The sequence below is a fragment of the Herpailurus yagouaroundi genome, unplaced genomic scaffold (genome assembly GCF_014898765.1).
Source record: "Herpailurus yagouaroundi ecotype Mexico unplaced genomic scaffold, PumYag 164, whole genome shotgun sequence".
Lineage (NCBI taxonomy): Eukaryota > Metazoa > Chordata > Mammalia > Carnivora > Felidae > Herpailurus > Herpailurus yagouaroundi.
The window spans coordinates 3,507,212-3,521,862 of NW_024412405.1; the positions used below are offsets into that span (position 1 = coordinate 3,507,212).

A 14,651-nucleotide genomic window follows, 5' to 3' on the forward strand; every position below is an offset into this window, starting at 1 on the left:
CACAGTTTTTAATCCATTTCTCCGTGGATGGACACTTAGGTAATTTCCACGTCTCGGCCCTGGTGGATAACGTGGCAGTGAACTTAAGTGCAGACGTTTCAAGATCGGGATTCCACCGCAAAATAAAAAGACAACATGCAATCGGGGAAAATATTTGCAATGCATATATCTGGCGAGGGGTTGATATACAAATTATAAAAGGACCTCACACAACTCAGTAGCCGGGGAACAAATGCTATTTTCCTCTGCTAGGGAGCCTGCCTTGCTGCATTCTCCTGTCCCTGTTCTTTCGCCCACTCTATTTCCTCTGTTCAGAATACCGTTTTATCTGGGAAACACCCCTCCACATTGTCTCCGCTTTCAAAAGGAGAGCTCGGCTCTTACCTTTTCCATGACGCCTTCTTTGTCTCCTCTATCCCATAACGCTGTCTCCAGCGTTCCTTGTAGGGCAGGCTGTCTCTAAGGATCATCTGTCGCCTAGTCATACCCTGCTTTGCGTCGTTTTCTCCTGTTTTGGAAGAGTTTGCTTTCTCTCTCTAATTAAAGCCCCATTTGCCAAGGTCAGCGGTGTGTCCGACCATGCCGGATGTCGTATTGACGGGGGAGTCACTCGACATCTTTGTTGAATAGATGAATGAATAGATGAATGAATGAGTGGATGGATGCATGAATGAATGAATACTGATATTCTTTCCTGCCCCCAGTCTCCTGCCTTATCTCTTATCAGCTATTGGATTTCAATGTGAGGTAGCTTGAGAAAAGAAAGTTAAATGAATTAATCCTTATAGGCCATCCCCAATTTTCAAATTAGCTGTGTTTTAGATGTTCGTTTGTCAACAGAGAGCCAAAATTCAAAGGACTTTATCATAGAGACGCTATTCAAACCAGAGGTTATAATAGGATCCCAGATTGCTACATCCAAGGCCATTGTTTTGTAAGTGGTTTGAAATCCAGGCGGATGAAAAGGCACACATAACAAAACAGTGCCGTGCAAGGCCCCTGATTAAAACAAAAACGAATTAGAGTATTTCCCTCTCTGTTTTGGGGGGGGGGGGGGGGATGGGGTTGGAGAGGGAATAATCATGCTTAGGATAAAGCAGATTTTATTATAGGAAAATAAAATGATAGGCAATTTCATGGATTTGCTAAAGGGGGCCTTTATGTTGCTTTAAAGATACTAGATGTTGATAAAAAAAAAAGTGTTTTTCCCCCAAATATACAATTTCCTTCGAAATTAATGGCTTTCATTTTCTTTTAGACGTAGGATTATCGTCGCCATGGCTTTTATGTGTATCAGCTTTAACTGAAATCTTTTTGTTCTGGATCAGAAACAGAATGAAAATGTTCATGAAGCATAGAATGCATAAACGAACGCCGTCTGCTTCTTACAGCCTGTAAAACATTTTTAATGTAAAATATTTTGAAAAAAATAAAAGAAGAGAAACGTTTCATATCATGGGAAAAGATACCGAACTTGAACTTCAGCGCCCATAAACCAAGTTTTATCGGAACACGACCAGGATCACGTGTTGACAGACCGGCTGCGGCTGCCTTTCCCACTACGATGCCAGAGTCGAGGAGTCAGACAGGGACCCCTATGGCCCTTTTTACAGAAATGTTTGCGGACCGCTGCTGTGTGGCCATGGGGTTGGTGAACAAGGAGACTTTCATAAATACAATGTGGAGAGAAAAGAGCTAGCCTCCAGAGTGCTTGCCTGTAACCCACGCAAAATTAATCTATGGGGAGAGGAGTCTGAAGGCAGTGACCTCCGTGGGGGGGCGGTGAATGGGTTTCCTGAACTAGGGGGCATTTTCTGGGTGCTGGAAGGATCTGCATCTTGATGTAGGCTCTGGATACACGGATGGGTTCCCCAAAATTCACTGGACACTTAAACGATTTGTTCTCTTTCCTGCATCCGTGTTAGACCTCGATCTTAAAAGTTTACTTTAAAATTTAAAGAAAGAGGGGTATCTGGGGGGCTCAGTTAAGCGTCAGCCTTTTGACTTCAGCTCAGGTCATGATCTTATGGTTTGAGGGTTCAAGCCCTGCATCTGCCTCTGCACTGACAGTGCAGAGCCTGCTTGGTATACTCTCTCTCTCCCTCTCTCTCTTCCTCTCCCCCACTGGTGCTCTCTCAAAATAAATAAACAAACTTAAAAAAAAAAAAGCTTAAAAAAAATGAAACAGGAACACCTGGGTGGCTCAGTCGGTTAAGCGTCCAACTTCGGCTCAGGTCATGGTCTCACGGTTCGTGGGTTCGAGCCCTGCGTCGGGCTCTGTGCTGATAGCTTGGAGCCTGGAGTCTGCTTCGGATTCTGTGTCTCCCTCTCTCTCTGCCCCTCCCCTATTCATGCTGTTTCTCTCTTTCTTCTCTCTCAAAAATAAAACGTGAAAAAAATAAAAAAAATATGGGGCGCCTGGGTGGCTCAGTCGATTAAGAGTCTGACTTCGGCTCAGGGCACGATCTCGTGGTCCGTGAGTTCGAGCCCCGCGTCGGGCTCTGTGCTGATAGATCAGAGCCTGGAGCCTGTTTCAGATTCTGTATCTCCCTCTCTCTCTGACCCTCCCCCATTCATGCCCTGTCTCTCTCTCTCTCTCTCTGTCAAAAATAAATAAACATTAAAAAAAAATAAAATAAAATTTAAGGAAAGAGTCAAGGAAGAGCAAAAAAAAAAAAAAAAAGAACGATAAGACAAAGAAGTGAAAGTAGAGGGAGGAGTAGAAGGGCAGCCCCCCCTCGGTGTGGCCATCACTGTCACCCCAGGGCCGGGGGCAGGTGATCCTGTCTCTGTTTGATCGGAAAGGAAACCGAGGCTGAGAAAGACCCAGCATCCTGCCCAAGGTCTTCTAACTGATGTAGATGGCACATATTTTAATTCAATAAGAAACCGCTGTTGGTCCCTCCTTTTTCTGAAGAGAAGGAACGACTCCCCCAGCCACAGCCAGAAACCTGAACTCGCTTTTTCCCACCGGGGGATGGGGAGTCTGGCGCGTCCGGGGGGCGCCGGGCGGGGGGGAGCCATGGGACCAGAGCTTTGGAGGACAGAGACCCTGGCTGTGTCTGCATGCTTATATCACTCCTGGGCACTTGAAAATATACAGTTTCTCATTTCTTCCACATTTGGTGGCGAGTCTGGAGGCGAGATGCTTTATCCATATGTAATATCCAGATGTAAGCTGCACAACCCTTTCAATGGCCTATAACGTGAAGACCAGTTTTCAGCAAGATGAAATATACTGCTGAAAACCCGTGGCGTGCAGATATTTAAAATTATCGACAGAAGAAGCAAGGAAAGTTTTGCTCTCCTGGAATGGGATACGGTCTCCAAAATTCCATTTCAGGATCACGTCTGTGTGGGCCTGGATGTATGCTGCTAAGTTGAGTGAGTGAGCAGGTGAGGAGCGAGTCTCAACGCGATGCTGATTCTGATTTGGCTTCTAGGAAATGCAAGTGGTTGCACGGAATTCAGTGTCGTAAAAACAAAACGAACAAATAAACGTCCGGGTAGGTGACTGCAGTCTGTGGGTGAGTCTGCAGTGACCGTTTACGTTTATTTCTTGCTCTTCACGCGTGTGTGGTCCGTTTCGGCGTGGGGCTTGGACTTGCGTTTGGTACAAAGCCCCTGTGGAGATCTGTGCCCTCAGAGCCAGCTCGGAAAAGAGTCCCAGCAGCCCGCGGATGTCCAAGCATACCTTCTCACTGCAAGGACAGGTAAGGTGCGCTAGCCCAGTGGAGCCCTCCTCGGATGCTGGCTTTAAGTCCCTTGACTCTGGGGCACCTGGTGGCTAAGTCCATTGAGCGTCCAACTCTTGACCATGACCTCACAGTCATGAGAGATCGAGCCCTACATCGGGGTCCGTGCTGAGCACAGAGCCTGCTTAGGGTTCTTTCTCTCTCTCTCTCTGTCCCTCTGCCCTTCTCCCTCGTTTGATCACGCTCTCTCCAAAATAAACAGTCCCTTGACTTTCTTAGGAAACAACACAACAGAACGCTCTCCTTCATTTACTCTTCTGCTCATCCTCCTTCTGTTTCTTTCCTTCCTAAGCGATTGGGTATGGCGTGCTATTACCACATGGCAAGACTCAGAGCCATCCCCGGGTTACCCGTCCCAGTTCTGATCTCCTCACCTCCTTCCTGCGGGCAACCTCACGTCTACACGCATGGTCTACACATGCAATGCCTTCGTGATTCTTCACTCACTGCTCTGAGGATGTCGCAGTGGAGGCAACACAACCCATCTCATTGACCACGCATCCACAACGTTCCATTGTTCCCCTCCTGGGAGATCAGTCACCCAAATCCAAAATGTTATTTCTTCCCCTTGGAAAACAGTTCCGTAACTCTGTATTATGGAAGGACACGCTCCCAGGCACCTCTGAAGACAGACCCGAGAACCAGATGAGGAAGTGGCATTAAGCTCACCGGGGCCGGCTCTTCTGGAGATGGAGAAAATCTTACCTGTGCGCTGGCAGGCGGCATTCATCCACCAGCTGCGACACTGGCCAGGGACAGACTCGTGAAGATGTGTGTCTATTATTGCTGAAGGGCGGCCAGCACTGACTGTAACCGGAAAGACCTTTCCTTTGATCCCAAGTAGGTCAATGCAGCAACCACACCGTGGTGACAGTGACGAGCGAATGGCAAATTACTGGTTCCAGACGTGAGTACCCAGGAAGTGACCTCCGAAAGGAGCCAGAACCTTCCAAAATCAATAAACTAATGCCAGAAACGCCACACGTTTTTCTCTATATTGCACATATCAATGACAAAGTGCTACTCTGGTGAGAAAGATCCGAAGGTATCACACATTCAGGCTCACATACCAACTTTTTCTAGCACTGGAAGATGGCAGTATGGACGTCAATGAACTCAAGGGTCCGGGGATGTCTCCGAGGCACCTGCAGCCCTAACAGGTTACAGGGGCAGCGGCGAGAGCTAGTATCTGCAGAGCTCAGTTGTCGCATGACTCTGACTCACATTTTCAGCAGAAAATGGACTACACGCCTGCCCCCACCCTAGCCCACCCCCCCCCTCCCCCACTCTGTTCCACCCCCACCCCCACCCCACCCCACTCTACCCCTATCCCCACCCCACACCTACCCCACCCCTACCCCACTCAGTTCCACCCCAACCTCCACCTCACCCCACCCCACCCCTACCCCACTCTGTTCCACCCTACCCCACCCTTATCCCACTCTGTTCCACTCCACACCACTCTGCTCCATCCTACCCCACCCACCCTTACCTCCACCCCACCACACCCACCCCTACCCCTACCCCCAATCATTGTCTCCGGCTCCAGTGTTGCCTGTCAGGTTGCTCCATTCTTCACTGTTTTTTCTCTATGTGCTTTCCTTGTAGGCTTACTCCATTCTTAGACAAGAACAAGCTTTCTTTTTATTTTTTAAAATGTTTTTTTTATTTTTGAGAGAGAGAGAAACAGAGCACGAGTGGGGGAGGGGCAGAGAGAGAGAGAGGGAGACACAGAGTCCGAAGCAGCTCCAGGCTCGGAGCTGTCAACACAGAGCCCGACTCAGGGCTTGAACTCACAAACCGTGAGACCATGACCTGAGTTGAAGTTGGATGCTTAACTGACTGAGCCACCCAAACGCCCCTCTTTTTCGAAGTTTGTTTATTTATTTTGAGAGAGAGAGACACAGAGCGAGAGTGGGGGAGGGGCAGAGAGAGAGGGAGGGAGAGACAGAATCCCAAGCAGACTCGGCACTGTCAGTGCAGAGCCCAATGTGGGGCTTAACTCATGACCCTGAGATCATGACCTGAGCCGAGATCAAGAGTCGGGCACTTAACCGACGGAGTCTTAACCGACTCGGGCACTTAACCGACTGAGCCACTCAGGTGCCCCAACAACAGGTTTTCATAAATAAGAGGTAGTTTGTTATATTGAACAAAAGCTTTCCTCAGAAGAGGGTGAAGGTCCTTGGGGTCTCATCAGGTCCTCATCAGGTCAGGGACCATCAGACAGGATGTACGGCCCCTGGGAGGTCACGGTGGTCTGTCCGCGCCCGGGCCCTGGACTGGGGAAGGTGGCAGACTGTTCCAGGGCAGCTGAAGAAGGGCGGTCACATGTTAGACTGATCCACTAGACCCCTGTGCACGAGGGGTCTTTGTGTGTAACTCTGAGTTATTACTGAGTTTGGAGCAAAACGAGCCAGAGAAAAATCACTTTTCTCCGGCATCTCCCGAAAATTCCTACGACCCCCACTTTCTAACGACAATCTCCTGTTTGTCCTCATCCCCTGATAGGACAGGGCCGGGGTGGAGGCGGGATCTGCTCTACTGCCCCCACTGACCCTGATGTTAAACTCGTCCACAAACACCCTCACAGACACCCCAGAAGAAGTTTTGGCCAAATGTCCGGGCACTCCGTGGCCCAGACAAGTTGACACATAAAATTAACCATCACGCATCCCAACAACCCCAATTCCTGGCCCCTGTAAAGATAGTTTAATAGTGGAAAAAGAGGGTTCCCCCCACCCCCAGCCTCTTGAAGCATCTTAGGTGTGTGAGGGAGTGGGTGATAACCATCCGCAGTGTAACAGTGTGAGTTGCAGTGCATAATGTGTGTGTGTGAGATGAATGGAATCTGTAATGTCGACAAACAAGGTGACAACAGGCTTTCACAGTGTTTCGCACACTAACTAGCTGCTAGCACATCACATGTAATTTGCTTTTCCAAATAAGCTGACACACAGGTCTCCATGCAACCCGAACGCACAGATTTCTCTCTGAAACAGCCTTGGGCACATTCTAAAATCTCAGCGAGCCAAGTGGTGTTGAAATTATTCTTCATACCGGCTTTCCTTTCTGGGAGTCAGTATCAGAGGGGAAGGTGATTTGCAATTAAATGTCTGTCCGTCTTCCCAAGACAAACCTCAGACGTTCCAAAAGAGGGATGGGTCTAGTATTGGAAGGCGCTTGCTTCAACTCTCCAGCCGATGAAGGTCATGGCCTACATTTACGAAGGATTTTTCATGGAGGCACACACACATATGCACGCACATGCACACATGCATGCACACAGGAACACATGCACACACATGCACATGGACACACATGCACACATGTGCACAACGCACACACACATCCGTATACATGCAGACACACGATGCATGAGCGTGCACACACACATGTGCACACACGCACGTGGACACGCATCACACACAGGCACACACATGCATGCACATGCACGTGGACACACATGCACACATATACACGCATGCACACGCGTGCACACGTCCACCCACATTCACACACGTGCACACATGCACACGCACATGCACACAAAGCATACACATGCACGTGTACACACACATTCCCACACACACATGCACACGCACACAGGGCAACTAAAACACGAGAAGCAAAGGGAAAGGAATGAGTTGAAGAGGGAGGTACCCCCGGGATTTCTATATTTCTTGGGCAATTTTCATGTCGATGGGAAAATAGGAAATGTGAACAAGAGCTTGTTTCCTGAGGGAAGATTCTGCCTTTACCCCCAATTCCAGCGTGTACTTGGTGAGAGCTGCCAATTTGGGTGAGCTTTCAAAGCGAGACTCCCGGCTCACCCTTCCTTCCGGTGGGGGAAGCCTCCCCGTCACCTACATAACAGGATGTCCCTGTCCCCGTATCTTCAGAGCTATAGAAGTCCATGGCACTCTTATCTTAAAGTTAGAACTGCTACCCAAAACTCAACCTTTTTCTGCAGATAAAACAAGTTCTCGGTCTCATTCTGACAATTGCTTTTCTCATCCCTGCATCTGATTAGAGGGATCCCCCGGGATTGTACTAACTTAAATTAATTCTTTTGTACCGAGAGATATTGGCCAGGTTCTTCCTCTTCATCATTTCAATGGTTTCTAAATTTTACTTCTCCCTGAGCCTCTAGTGGCCACCAGCCAGCTTCGAGGCAGAGACTCCTCACCCACTTACATGAGGCGAGAATGGCCACCCGGGGCCCTCTGGGGTCCTCCCCTGCCTCCGATGCCCCCCCCCCTCAAATTGTGTCCATGTTACGGAAGTTTGCTTTATATTTTATGATCTGGGATTACTCTGAGCTGGGGGGGGGGTTCTGTTTCCACGTGTACCTTTATTCCGCATTCCCGAAAGTTCTGTCTTACATGGGGAGCTCCCGGGGTGGACCTTGACTCACCGCTTTGAGCAATGGCTCTCATTGGAGTCACAGATCCCCCTCTAATATTTCCAGTAAATGGCGATTATAGTAAAAATGGAATTCTGAAGCGAGCTTCGGCTTAACAGACATCCACCCAAGTTGCCAACAAAGGTTGTAGTATCACATTCAACCATGAACTCAGTCATTACTTGAACGAATTGTTGTGATGTGTGGCTATGATTCCCGCTTAATATCAGGCAGTGGGTGCAGTGACGTCACAGCATGCACACGGCTCCTGCTCACAACAGCAGATGAGCCCTGGAAATAGTTCTCCGTGTGCCCTCTCCCACGGGGTCTGCAGGTATGGAATTGAGGTACTCTGCACAACGAGGAGGGGGGCTTCTTCATCAAGCTGTTAGCAGCTTTGGGATTTCTCCACTGGGTTGGTTTAAGCGATTGCTCTGCTTGGTTCCCTTCTTTCCTGCACAGCCCCACTCAGACTCTCTGTGTTCGTGAACGTGGTGGTGATGGGGGTGTGGAGGGAGACGCTATTTCTTCGCTAGCTGTTGTAAAAAGGATTGCCATCATCACCAGCCAAAATGCATGGCACCCATGCAGCAATGGAGCTAACCTGTCAGCCTGTCGGGAGAGGTGCTTTGGGGAGCTGCAATACTCCCATCAGCAAAGCACGTCTCTCTGGACAGACATCTCCCGGTCATTTCCAACGCGAACCCCTTTCTGTGTTAATTATGCTTCCTTTAACATTATAAGCAATATGATTTCACTTCAGAAGTCATCACATTTGCTGGAGAGCCTCAAAATATTTATTGTTTCTCCAAATCAAGCCTCCCTCAACGCTTGAGGATTTTACTCACTCGGGTTATTCTGGAGTCCCCGAAAGAGATTCTTTGCGTCCCCGAAAGAGATTTTTTTTTTTTTTTAATGAGCACCAAGAAATGTTTTGAACAAACGAAGGACTTCAGTGAATCACAAGCATGGTGTACCAGGTCATCACAGGGCTGTTGACCGACGAGGTTGGAAGTGTCCGAACTTCTAGGTTTGTATTTAAAAAAAAAGATATTCTACTCCGTGCAACTGGACACAAGGTGTGTGAGGAGACACAGATTGGTAGCCAGCACCTGAGATCCTCCTTGCATACATCCACCCTCCTCTGTGGCTTGACAAGGCACATGTGACTTTCACCATCCTGCGCTGTCATGGCCGCTACAGAAAGATCCAGAGCCCGAATCTGAGTGCCTGCATCCTCCCCAGTGTTCATACATGGAAGGAAAAATAAACCACGAGCCTTCTGGGGTAGCCTCCCTGCGGCGGTTACCATAAAAACTAACACGAGGGCCGCCTGGGTGGCTCAGCCAGTTAAATGTCCAACTTTGGCCCAGGTCATGATCTCGTGGCTTGTGGGTTCGAGCCCCAGGTCGGGCTCTGTGCTGACAGCTCAGAGCCTGGAGCCTGCTTCAGATTCTGTGTGTGTGTCTCTCTCTCTCCCCTGACCCCCCCCCAAATAAATAAGCATTTAAAAATTAAAAAAAAAACATGAATGGATAAAGAAAATGTGGTATATATATCATGGAATATTACTCCGTGATCAAAAAGAATGAAATCTTGCCATTTGCAAGACGTGGATGGAACTGGAGGGTATTATGTTAAGCGAAATATATCCCTCAGAGAGACAGATATCATATGATTTCACCCATGTGTGGAATTTGAGAAACTCAACAGATGAACGTAGGGGAAGGGAAGGAAAAATAAGATGAAAACAGACAGGGAGACAAACCATAAGAGACAACCATAAGAGACAAACACGGAGAATAAACTGAGGGCAGCTGGAGGGAGGCGGGTGGGGGTTGGGCTGGATGGGCGACGGGCACTGAGGAGGGCACCTGTTGGCAGGAGCCCTGGGTGTCGTATGGAAGTGACGAATCACTTGAATTAAAAAAAAAAAAAATCTAGCACATGCTTCCGTAAGGCTGTGAATGAAGTCAGTTTGGCTTAAGTAGGAGCAAACACAGTGACCCTTGAGGAATCGTATATCCTCTCCCACTCTTGTTTGCCTTTTGGCACGTTTTCATGGGAATCTGTGTATTTGCTGAGGGCAGGTTTTTGTGCTCATAGTTGAAAAGGAGGAGGAAGAAGTCTGGGACTCGAGTAGCAAGTCTCGTTGACGAATGTGGTCGCGTCCAAAACAAATTCTGATTTTTTTTTTTTTTAACTTGTGGACTCGAAGCCCTTTCAAAAATAATTTGTAATCTCATCGGGCTTTTCAACTCCTGCTAGTAATAATACGACGATGCTGCTGCTGGTAAATCCAGGCCCAGAACGTCAGGATGATCACTTTCAAAGCGGGCTGCAAATTCATGCCTTTGTATGTCTTCCCTTGGCTTTTCAGACTTGGGTGCAGTCAGGGCACAGCTTCTCACTTTCAACACAGGACGGGGAGGAGAAGGTGGGACACCTATTCCCTGACCGAAGAAGGAAACAGATTCAGAATCTCACGACTTGCCCGAGACCTCCGGGCTGAGAGCTGGGTCTGCAAGACGAATCACGGCCACGTGGCCTCTGTTCTCCGGAGACAGAGGTCACCTCGTGGGCTTTGCCAAGTGGAATTTCCTAAGTGACTCTGGTCTGCACACAGATGCACTATGTCAAGTCAATGACGGTGTTTTTCTTTTAAAACAGAACAATGAACCTCACAGTTGTCCCCTTGTGCGTAGATGGTGGCAAATTATTGTTTGCCAAGCCTTCTATCTCCTCCCTTTCTGTGTTCCATTGAGATCATGGAAATGCAAAGTAAATAACCATGGAGTAAAATGCCTCGGAGAGTATTTATTTAAGAGTATTGTTCCAGGATGTGCACAAAGATAAAGACTTTGTGTAATGAATGAGTGACTCCAGAGGCCAAATAGCAAGAAGTTATATTCTGTACCCAGTGCGTCCTGGCCTGGGTGAGGTCACCACGGGCTCCCCGAGGACATGCCCTTACAAAGGGGGTCACCTTGTCCCGTGAAAACCAGTCCTCGGAATCCGCAGGGGCAGGTAGGAAAATTCTCGGCCGTTGTCAGTGTGTCAAAATGTCAAGGTGGAAAGAGGCCCACCGAACGATACGGGTTCGAGAGTGGGGAACAGGCAGCATGGGCCCCCAGAGCCAACTGTGCGGCACGCAGACATCAGAGAGAGGCCATCCGGAGAGGGCAGGCCGGGTCCCGGGAAGGAGGTTTGGGCCACGCACAGTGGGCAGCGTTCTCCTCCCCCGTCCCTCAAGGGCCCAACGGGGAAAGAGCAGTTTTCATGTAACATCTGCAGGGGAGGCGTGGGCGGGGGGAGGGGGGAACCATCGGCGTTGGGGGATCCAGCATAATTGATTTTGACATCACCCCGTTCCCCACAGATGCAGCAAACAAACAGACAGACAGACAAAACACGGATGGCCTAATTTGGAATGAAATACGACGCAGGAAGCACACAGATGTCTCTGCATATTTAATGATTATTGACTTTTTAAATTGGTTTTAAAATAAAAGCTTTCTAGATGAAATACAGATTTGGAAGGATTACTAGAAAGAGTGGCTTGAGCACCCACAAATTTTACATTAATTTCTTGCCCGTATGCATTAAAGCTCCACCATTTGCCTAATTTCCCGTAAGCGTATATCTGCTGTGCAAATTGTTTCGCCGTTGAGAATGCCATCCAGGCAATCTAGTGATGTGATGAACGGACTTTTCAGAAACAGACCTGTTTATTCACTAATTGCGTACGAAGTAAGCTGTAAGGTATCCCCGAAAAAACACAACACAACAAAACAAAAACCCACAGCAGGGCAAGGCGCTGTCTTCTTCGGGGAGCAGGGTGTATTGATTTACATAATAAGAACATAGAGAATTGAGTTTTATTGATATGGGAACACATTTTATTGCTTTCTCTGATGTAGTGGGTTGGATTCCCCATTTCATTAAAGCCAGATTACTGGCCCCGTTTCATTATCACTGTTCTGATTCTCAGGGAAAGTAATCTTCCCCATAGCTTTTTGTTACTTAATTATTATAGTGCGTAACAATCATAAAATTTACACAGAGCAGTCTTTGTAGAAATACGCGGAAAGCACGGTCTTTATGTGAGCGGTATGGAGAAAATACCTTTGGTCTTTTTCTTTTTCTTTTTTAAATTCGACCGTCCTAGTGGGAGAACCCCCCCAGAAGCTCACACACCTTTCTCCAGATTTTACACTCGGTGTGCGTTATATGATGGCTCCTATCACACAGGGTCTCAGGTCAGATGTATACCAAAGAAATTCCCCTTTCATAGATGGAAAGACTGAGAACATCAGCATCAGTAACTCGCCCGGGAAGAGGACAGGTGAGAGTTCAAAAGTCAGGAGGAGAATTCGAGAGGCCCCAGCATCAACTCCTCAATCCAAGACACACGCAGAAAAAATGACCACAAGTTGCAACCAAAGTTTTTGCTAAGTGACGGCACGTCCAGTCTTTTCAGCTTCCCCTGTCTTGTGCTAGACCCAAGCAAACCCCTTGTTTGTCTCTCTCTCGACTCTTCTGTTCCACTAGGACGCTTGCCTGCTTCCAGTAGATGACCCCGCACCTGCAGGTGCAGGTTCTGAAGCAACCCCAGCCGCTCCCGGCCGTCCACAAAACCCCCAGGCCCTACTGCTAGGAGCACAGCATTGATACCAGCACGAGAAGGCACTTGGTCTCCAACCTCGGGCTCTTGAGCAGGAGGTCGTCCGGGAAGCTTCACGAACACTGAAGCCTGGCTTTGCTGCCATACATTCTGACTCCGCTGGGGTGGGGTCTGACCCAGGCAGAACCTCCCAGATGATTGTGAGAGGCAGCCTAGCTTAAGAACCACTGCTCCCATCCCTGGGGCGGAAACGATTTGTCCCCTAATTTTCAGAGGTGAACACAGAGGCCCAGAGACTTGGACTCATGTGTCGAAAGTCACACAGCAGGGTGTTGGAGTCTTAGGTTTTCTGAGCCCAAAGCTGATACCCTCCAGACAGTCACCTCAGACGTGGGCTGAGCCTGGGGATCATGGAGGAAGATTTTATAAGGACTGATGCCTGGACCCCATCTGGCAACCAACCCCCTTATCGTCAGAGTTCCCTGGAGGAATCTAGCATGAAACATGGATCTGGAGACAATTTTACTAACCTGAAAGTGAACCCCTGTAGGTAGGTTCCCTGCAGGGCGTGTGAGCCGGGTCGGTTCCAGGACGCCAGCCCAGGTCCCCCAGGACGCCAGGCCGGGTTTCCCAGGTCAGAAGACACGGGGTGGGGGACAAGGATCTGGGTTTAAAATTGACATAAAACTTCCCTGACAATGTTTTTTACAGACAGGATTTCGGGAACTACTGCCATCCATTATGCACCACGGGTTTACATTCAGCTGGATCTCCCTGCTCGTCCCTCCCTCTCTCCTCCCCACCTCCTGTTCTCCCTCTCTGTCCCTCTTCTCTTCCCCACCATCTCCTCTTTCGGTTCCTATTGTAATAATATGAAAAATAATTTCTAAATTATGCTTTATTCTACCATTGCAGCCTGCGAGTATTTTTTAGTCAACAGTAATTTACGGAAAAAGATTTCACGCATACACGCGTGCGTGTGTCCTCGGCACTTGGTCTGTGTATTAACAGGAAATGAATCTAGCTTCTTAGGATAAGCTTATTTTACTTTAAAAAAATTGTTTTTTTTTAAATTATCTAGTTTTGAGAGAGAGAGAGAGAGAGAGCACGAACGGAAGAGGGGCTTAGAGAGGGAGACATGGAATCCGAAGCAGACTCCAGGCTCTGAGCTGTCAGCACAGAGCCTGATGCAGGGCTTGAACTCAGGAACTGTGAGATCATGACCTGAGTTGAAGTCGGCTGCTTAACCTGCTGAGCCACCCAGATGCCCCAGGATAAGCTTACTTTAGGCTGAAAACATTTAGTGCACCTGGGTCGCTCTGTCGGTTGAGATTCGATTCTTGGTTTCGGCTCAGGTCTCAGGTCACGATCTCATGGCGGGTGAGATCAAGCCCCGCATCGAGCTGCTCGCTGACAGTGAAGAATCCTGCTTCGGATTCCTTCTCTCCCTCTCTCTCTCTCTCTGTCCCTCCCCCACTCGTATTCTCTCTCTTTAAAAAAAATAAAAATAAAAAAACCCAAATAGACTGAAAACGCCGAGGAGAAAGTCACACACAATTCTCTCATCTCTCAGCAAAGTTATCCGAGCGGTACAGTCTCGTCCTTCATTGTCTCTAGCAGGCAGGATCGTGTGTATGTTTGGAACATTTCTAATTTGGATGCATCTGGTTGTAGCCCTCCTTTTCTTGCCAGCGAGGGTGAAATGGTAAGGTAAGCTTTTGTTGACATTTTCTGAGTTCCCCGGTACAGAGGACAGAGAAAGAGAACACAAAAATAGAGACAGAAGGGAGAAAAGCTGGTAAAAGGAGAAACTGAAGGCAATAAGGGATCGCTGGTGAGGACAGAGCGGAGGAGAGCTGGGCAAAAG

At 48.4% G+C, this 14,651-nt stretch overlaps 1 long non-coding RNA gene across 1 annotated transcript; it reads right to left on the reverse strand.

Annotated features, from left to right (window-relative positions):
- Positions 1 to 11,616: 11,616 nt before the first annotated feature.
- On the reverse strand, positions 11,617 to 13,543 carry LOC121037718 (uncharacterized). Its single transcript, XR_005793942.1, has 2 exons — positions 13,315 to 13,543; positions 11,617 to 13,185 (listed from the first exon to the last, which is right to left on the reverse strand). It is a non-coding gene; the product is annotated as an uncharacterized LOC121037718 (long non-coding RNA).
- Positions 13,544 to 14,651: the final 1,108 nt, after the last annotated feature.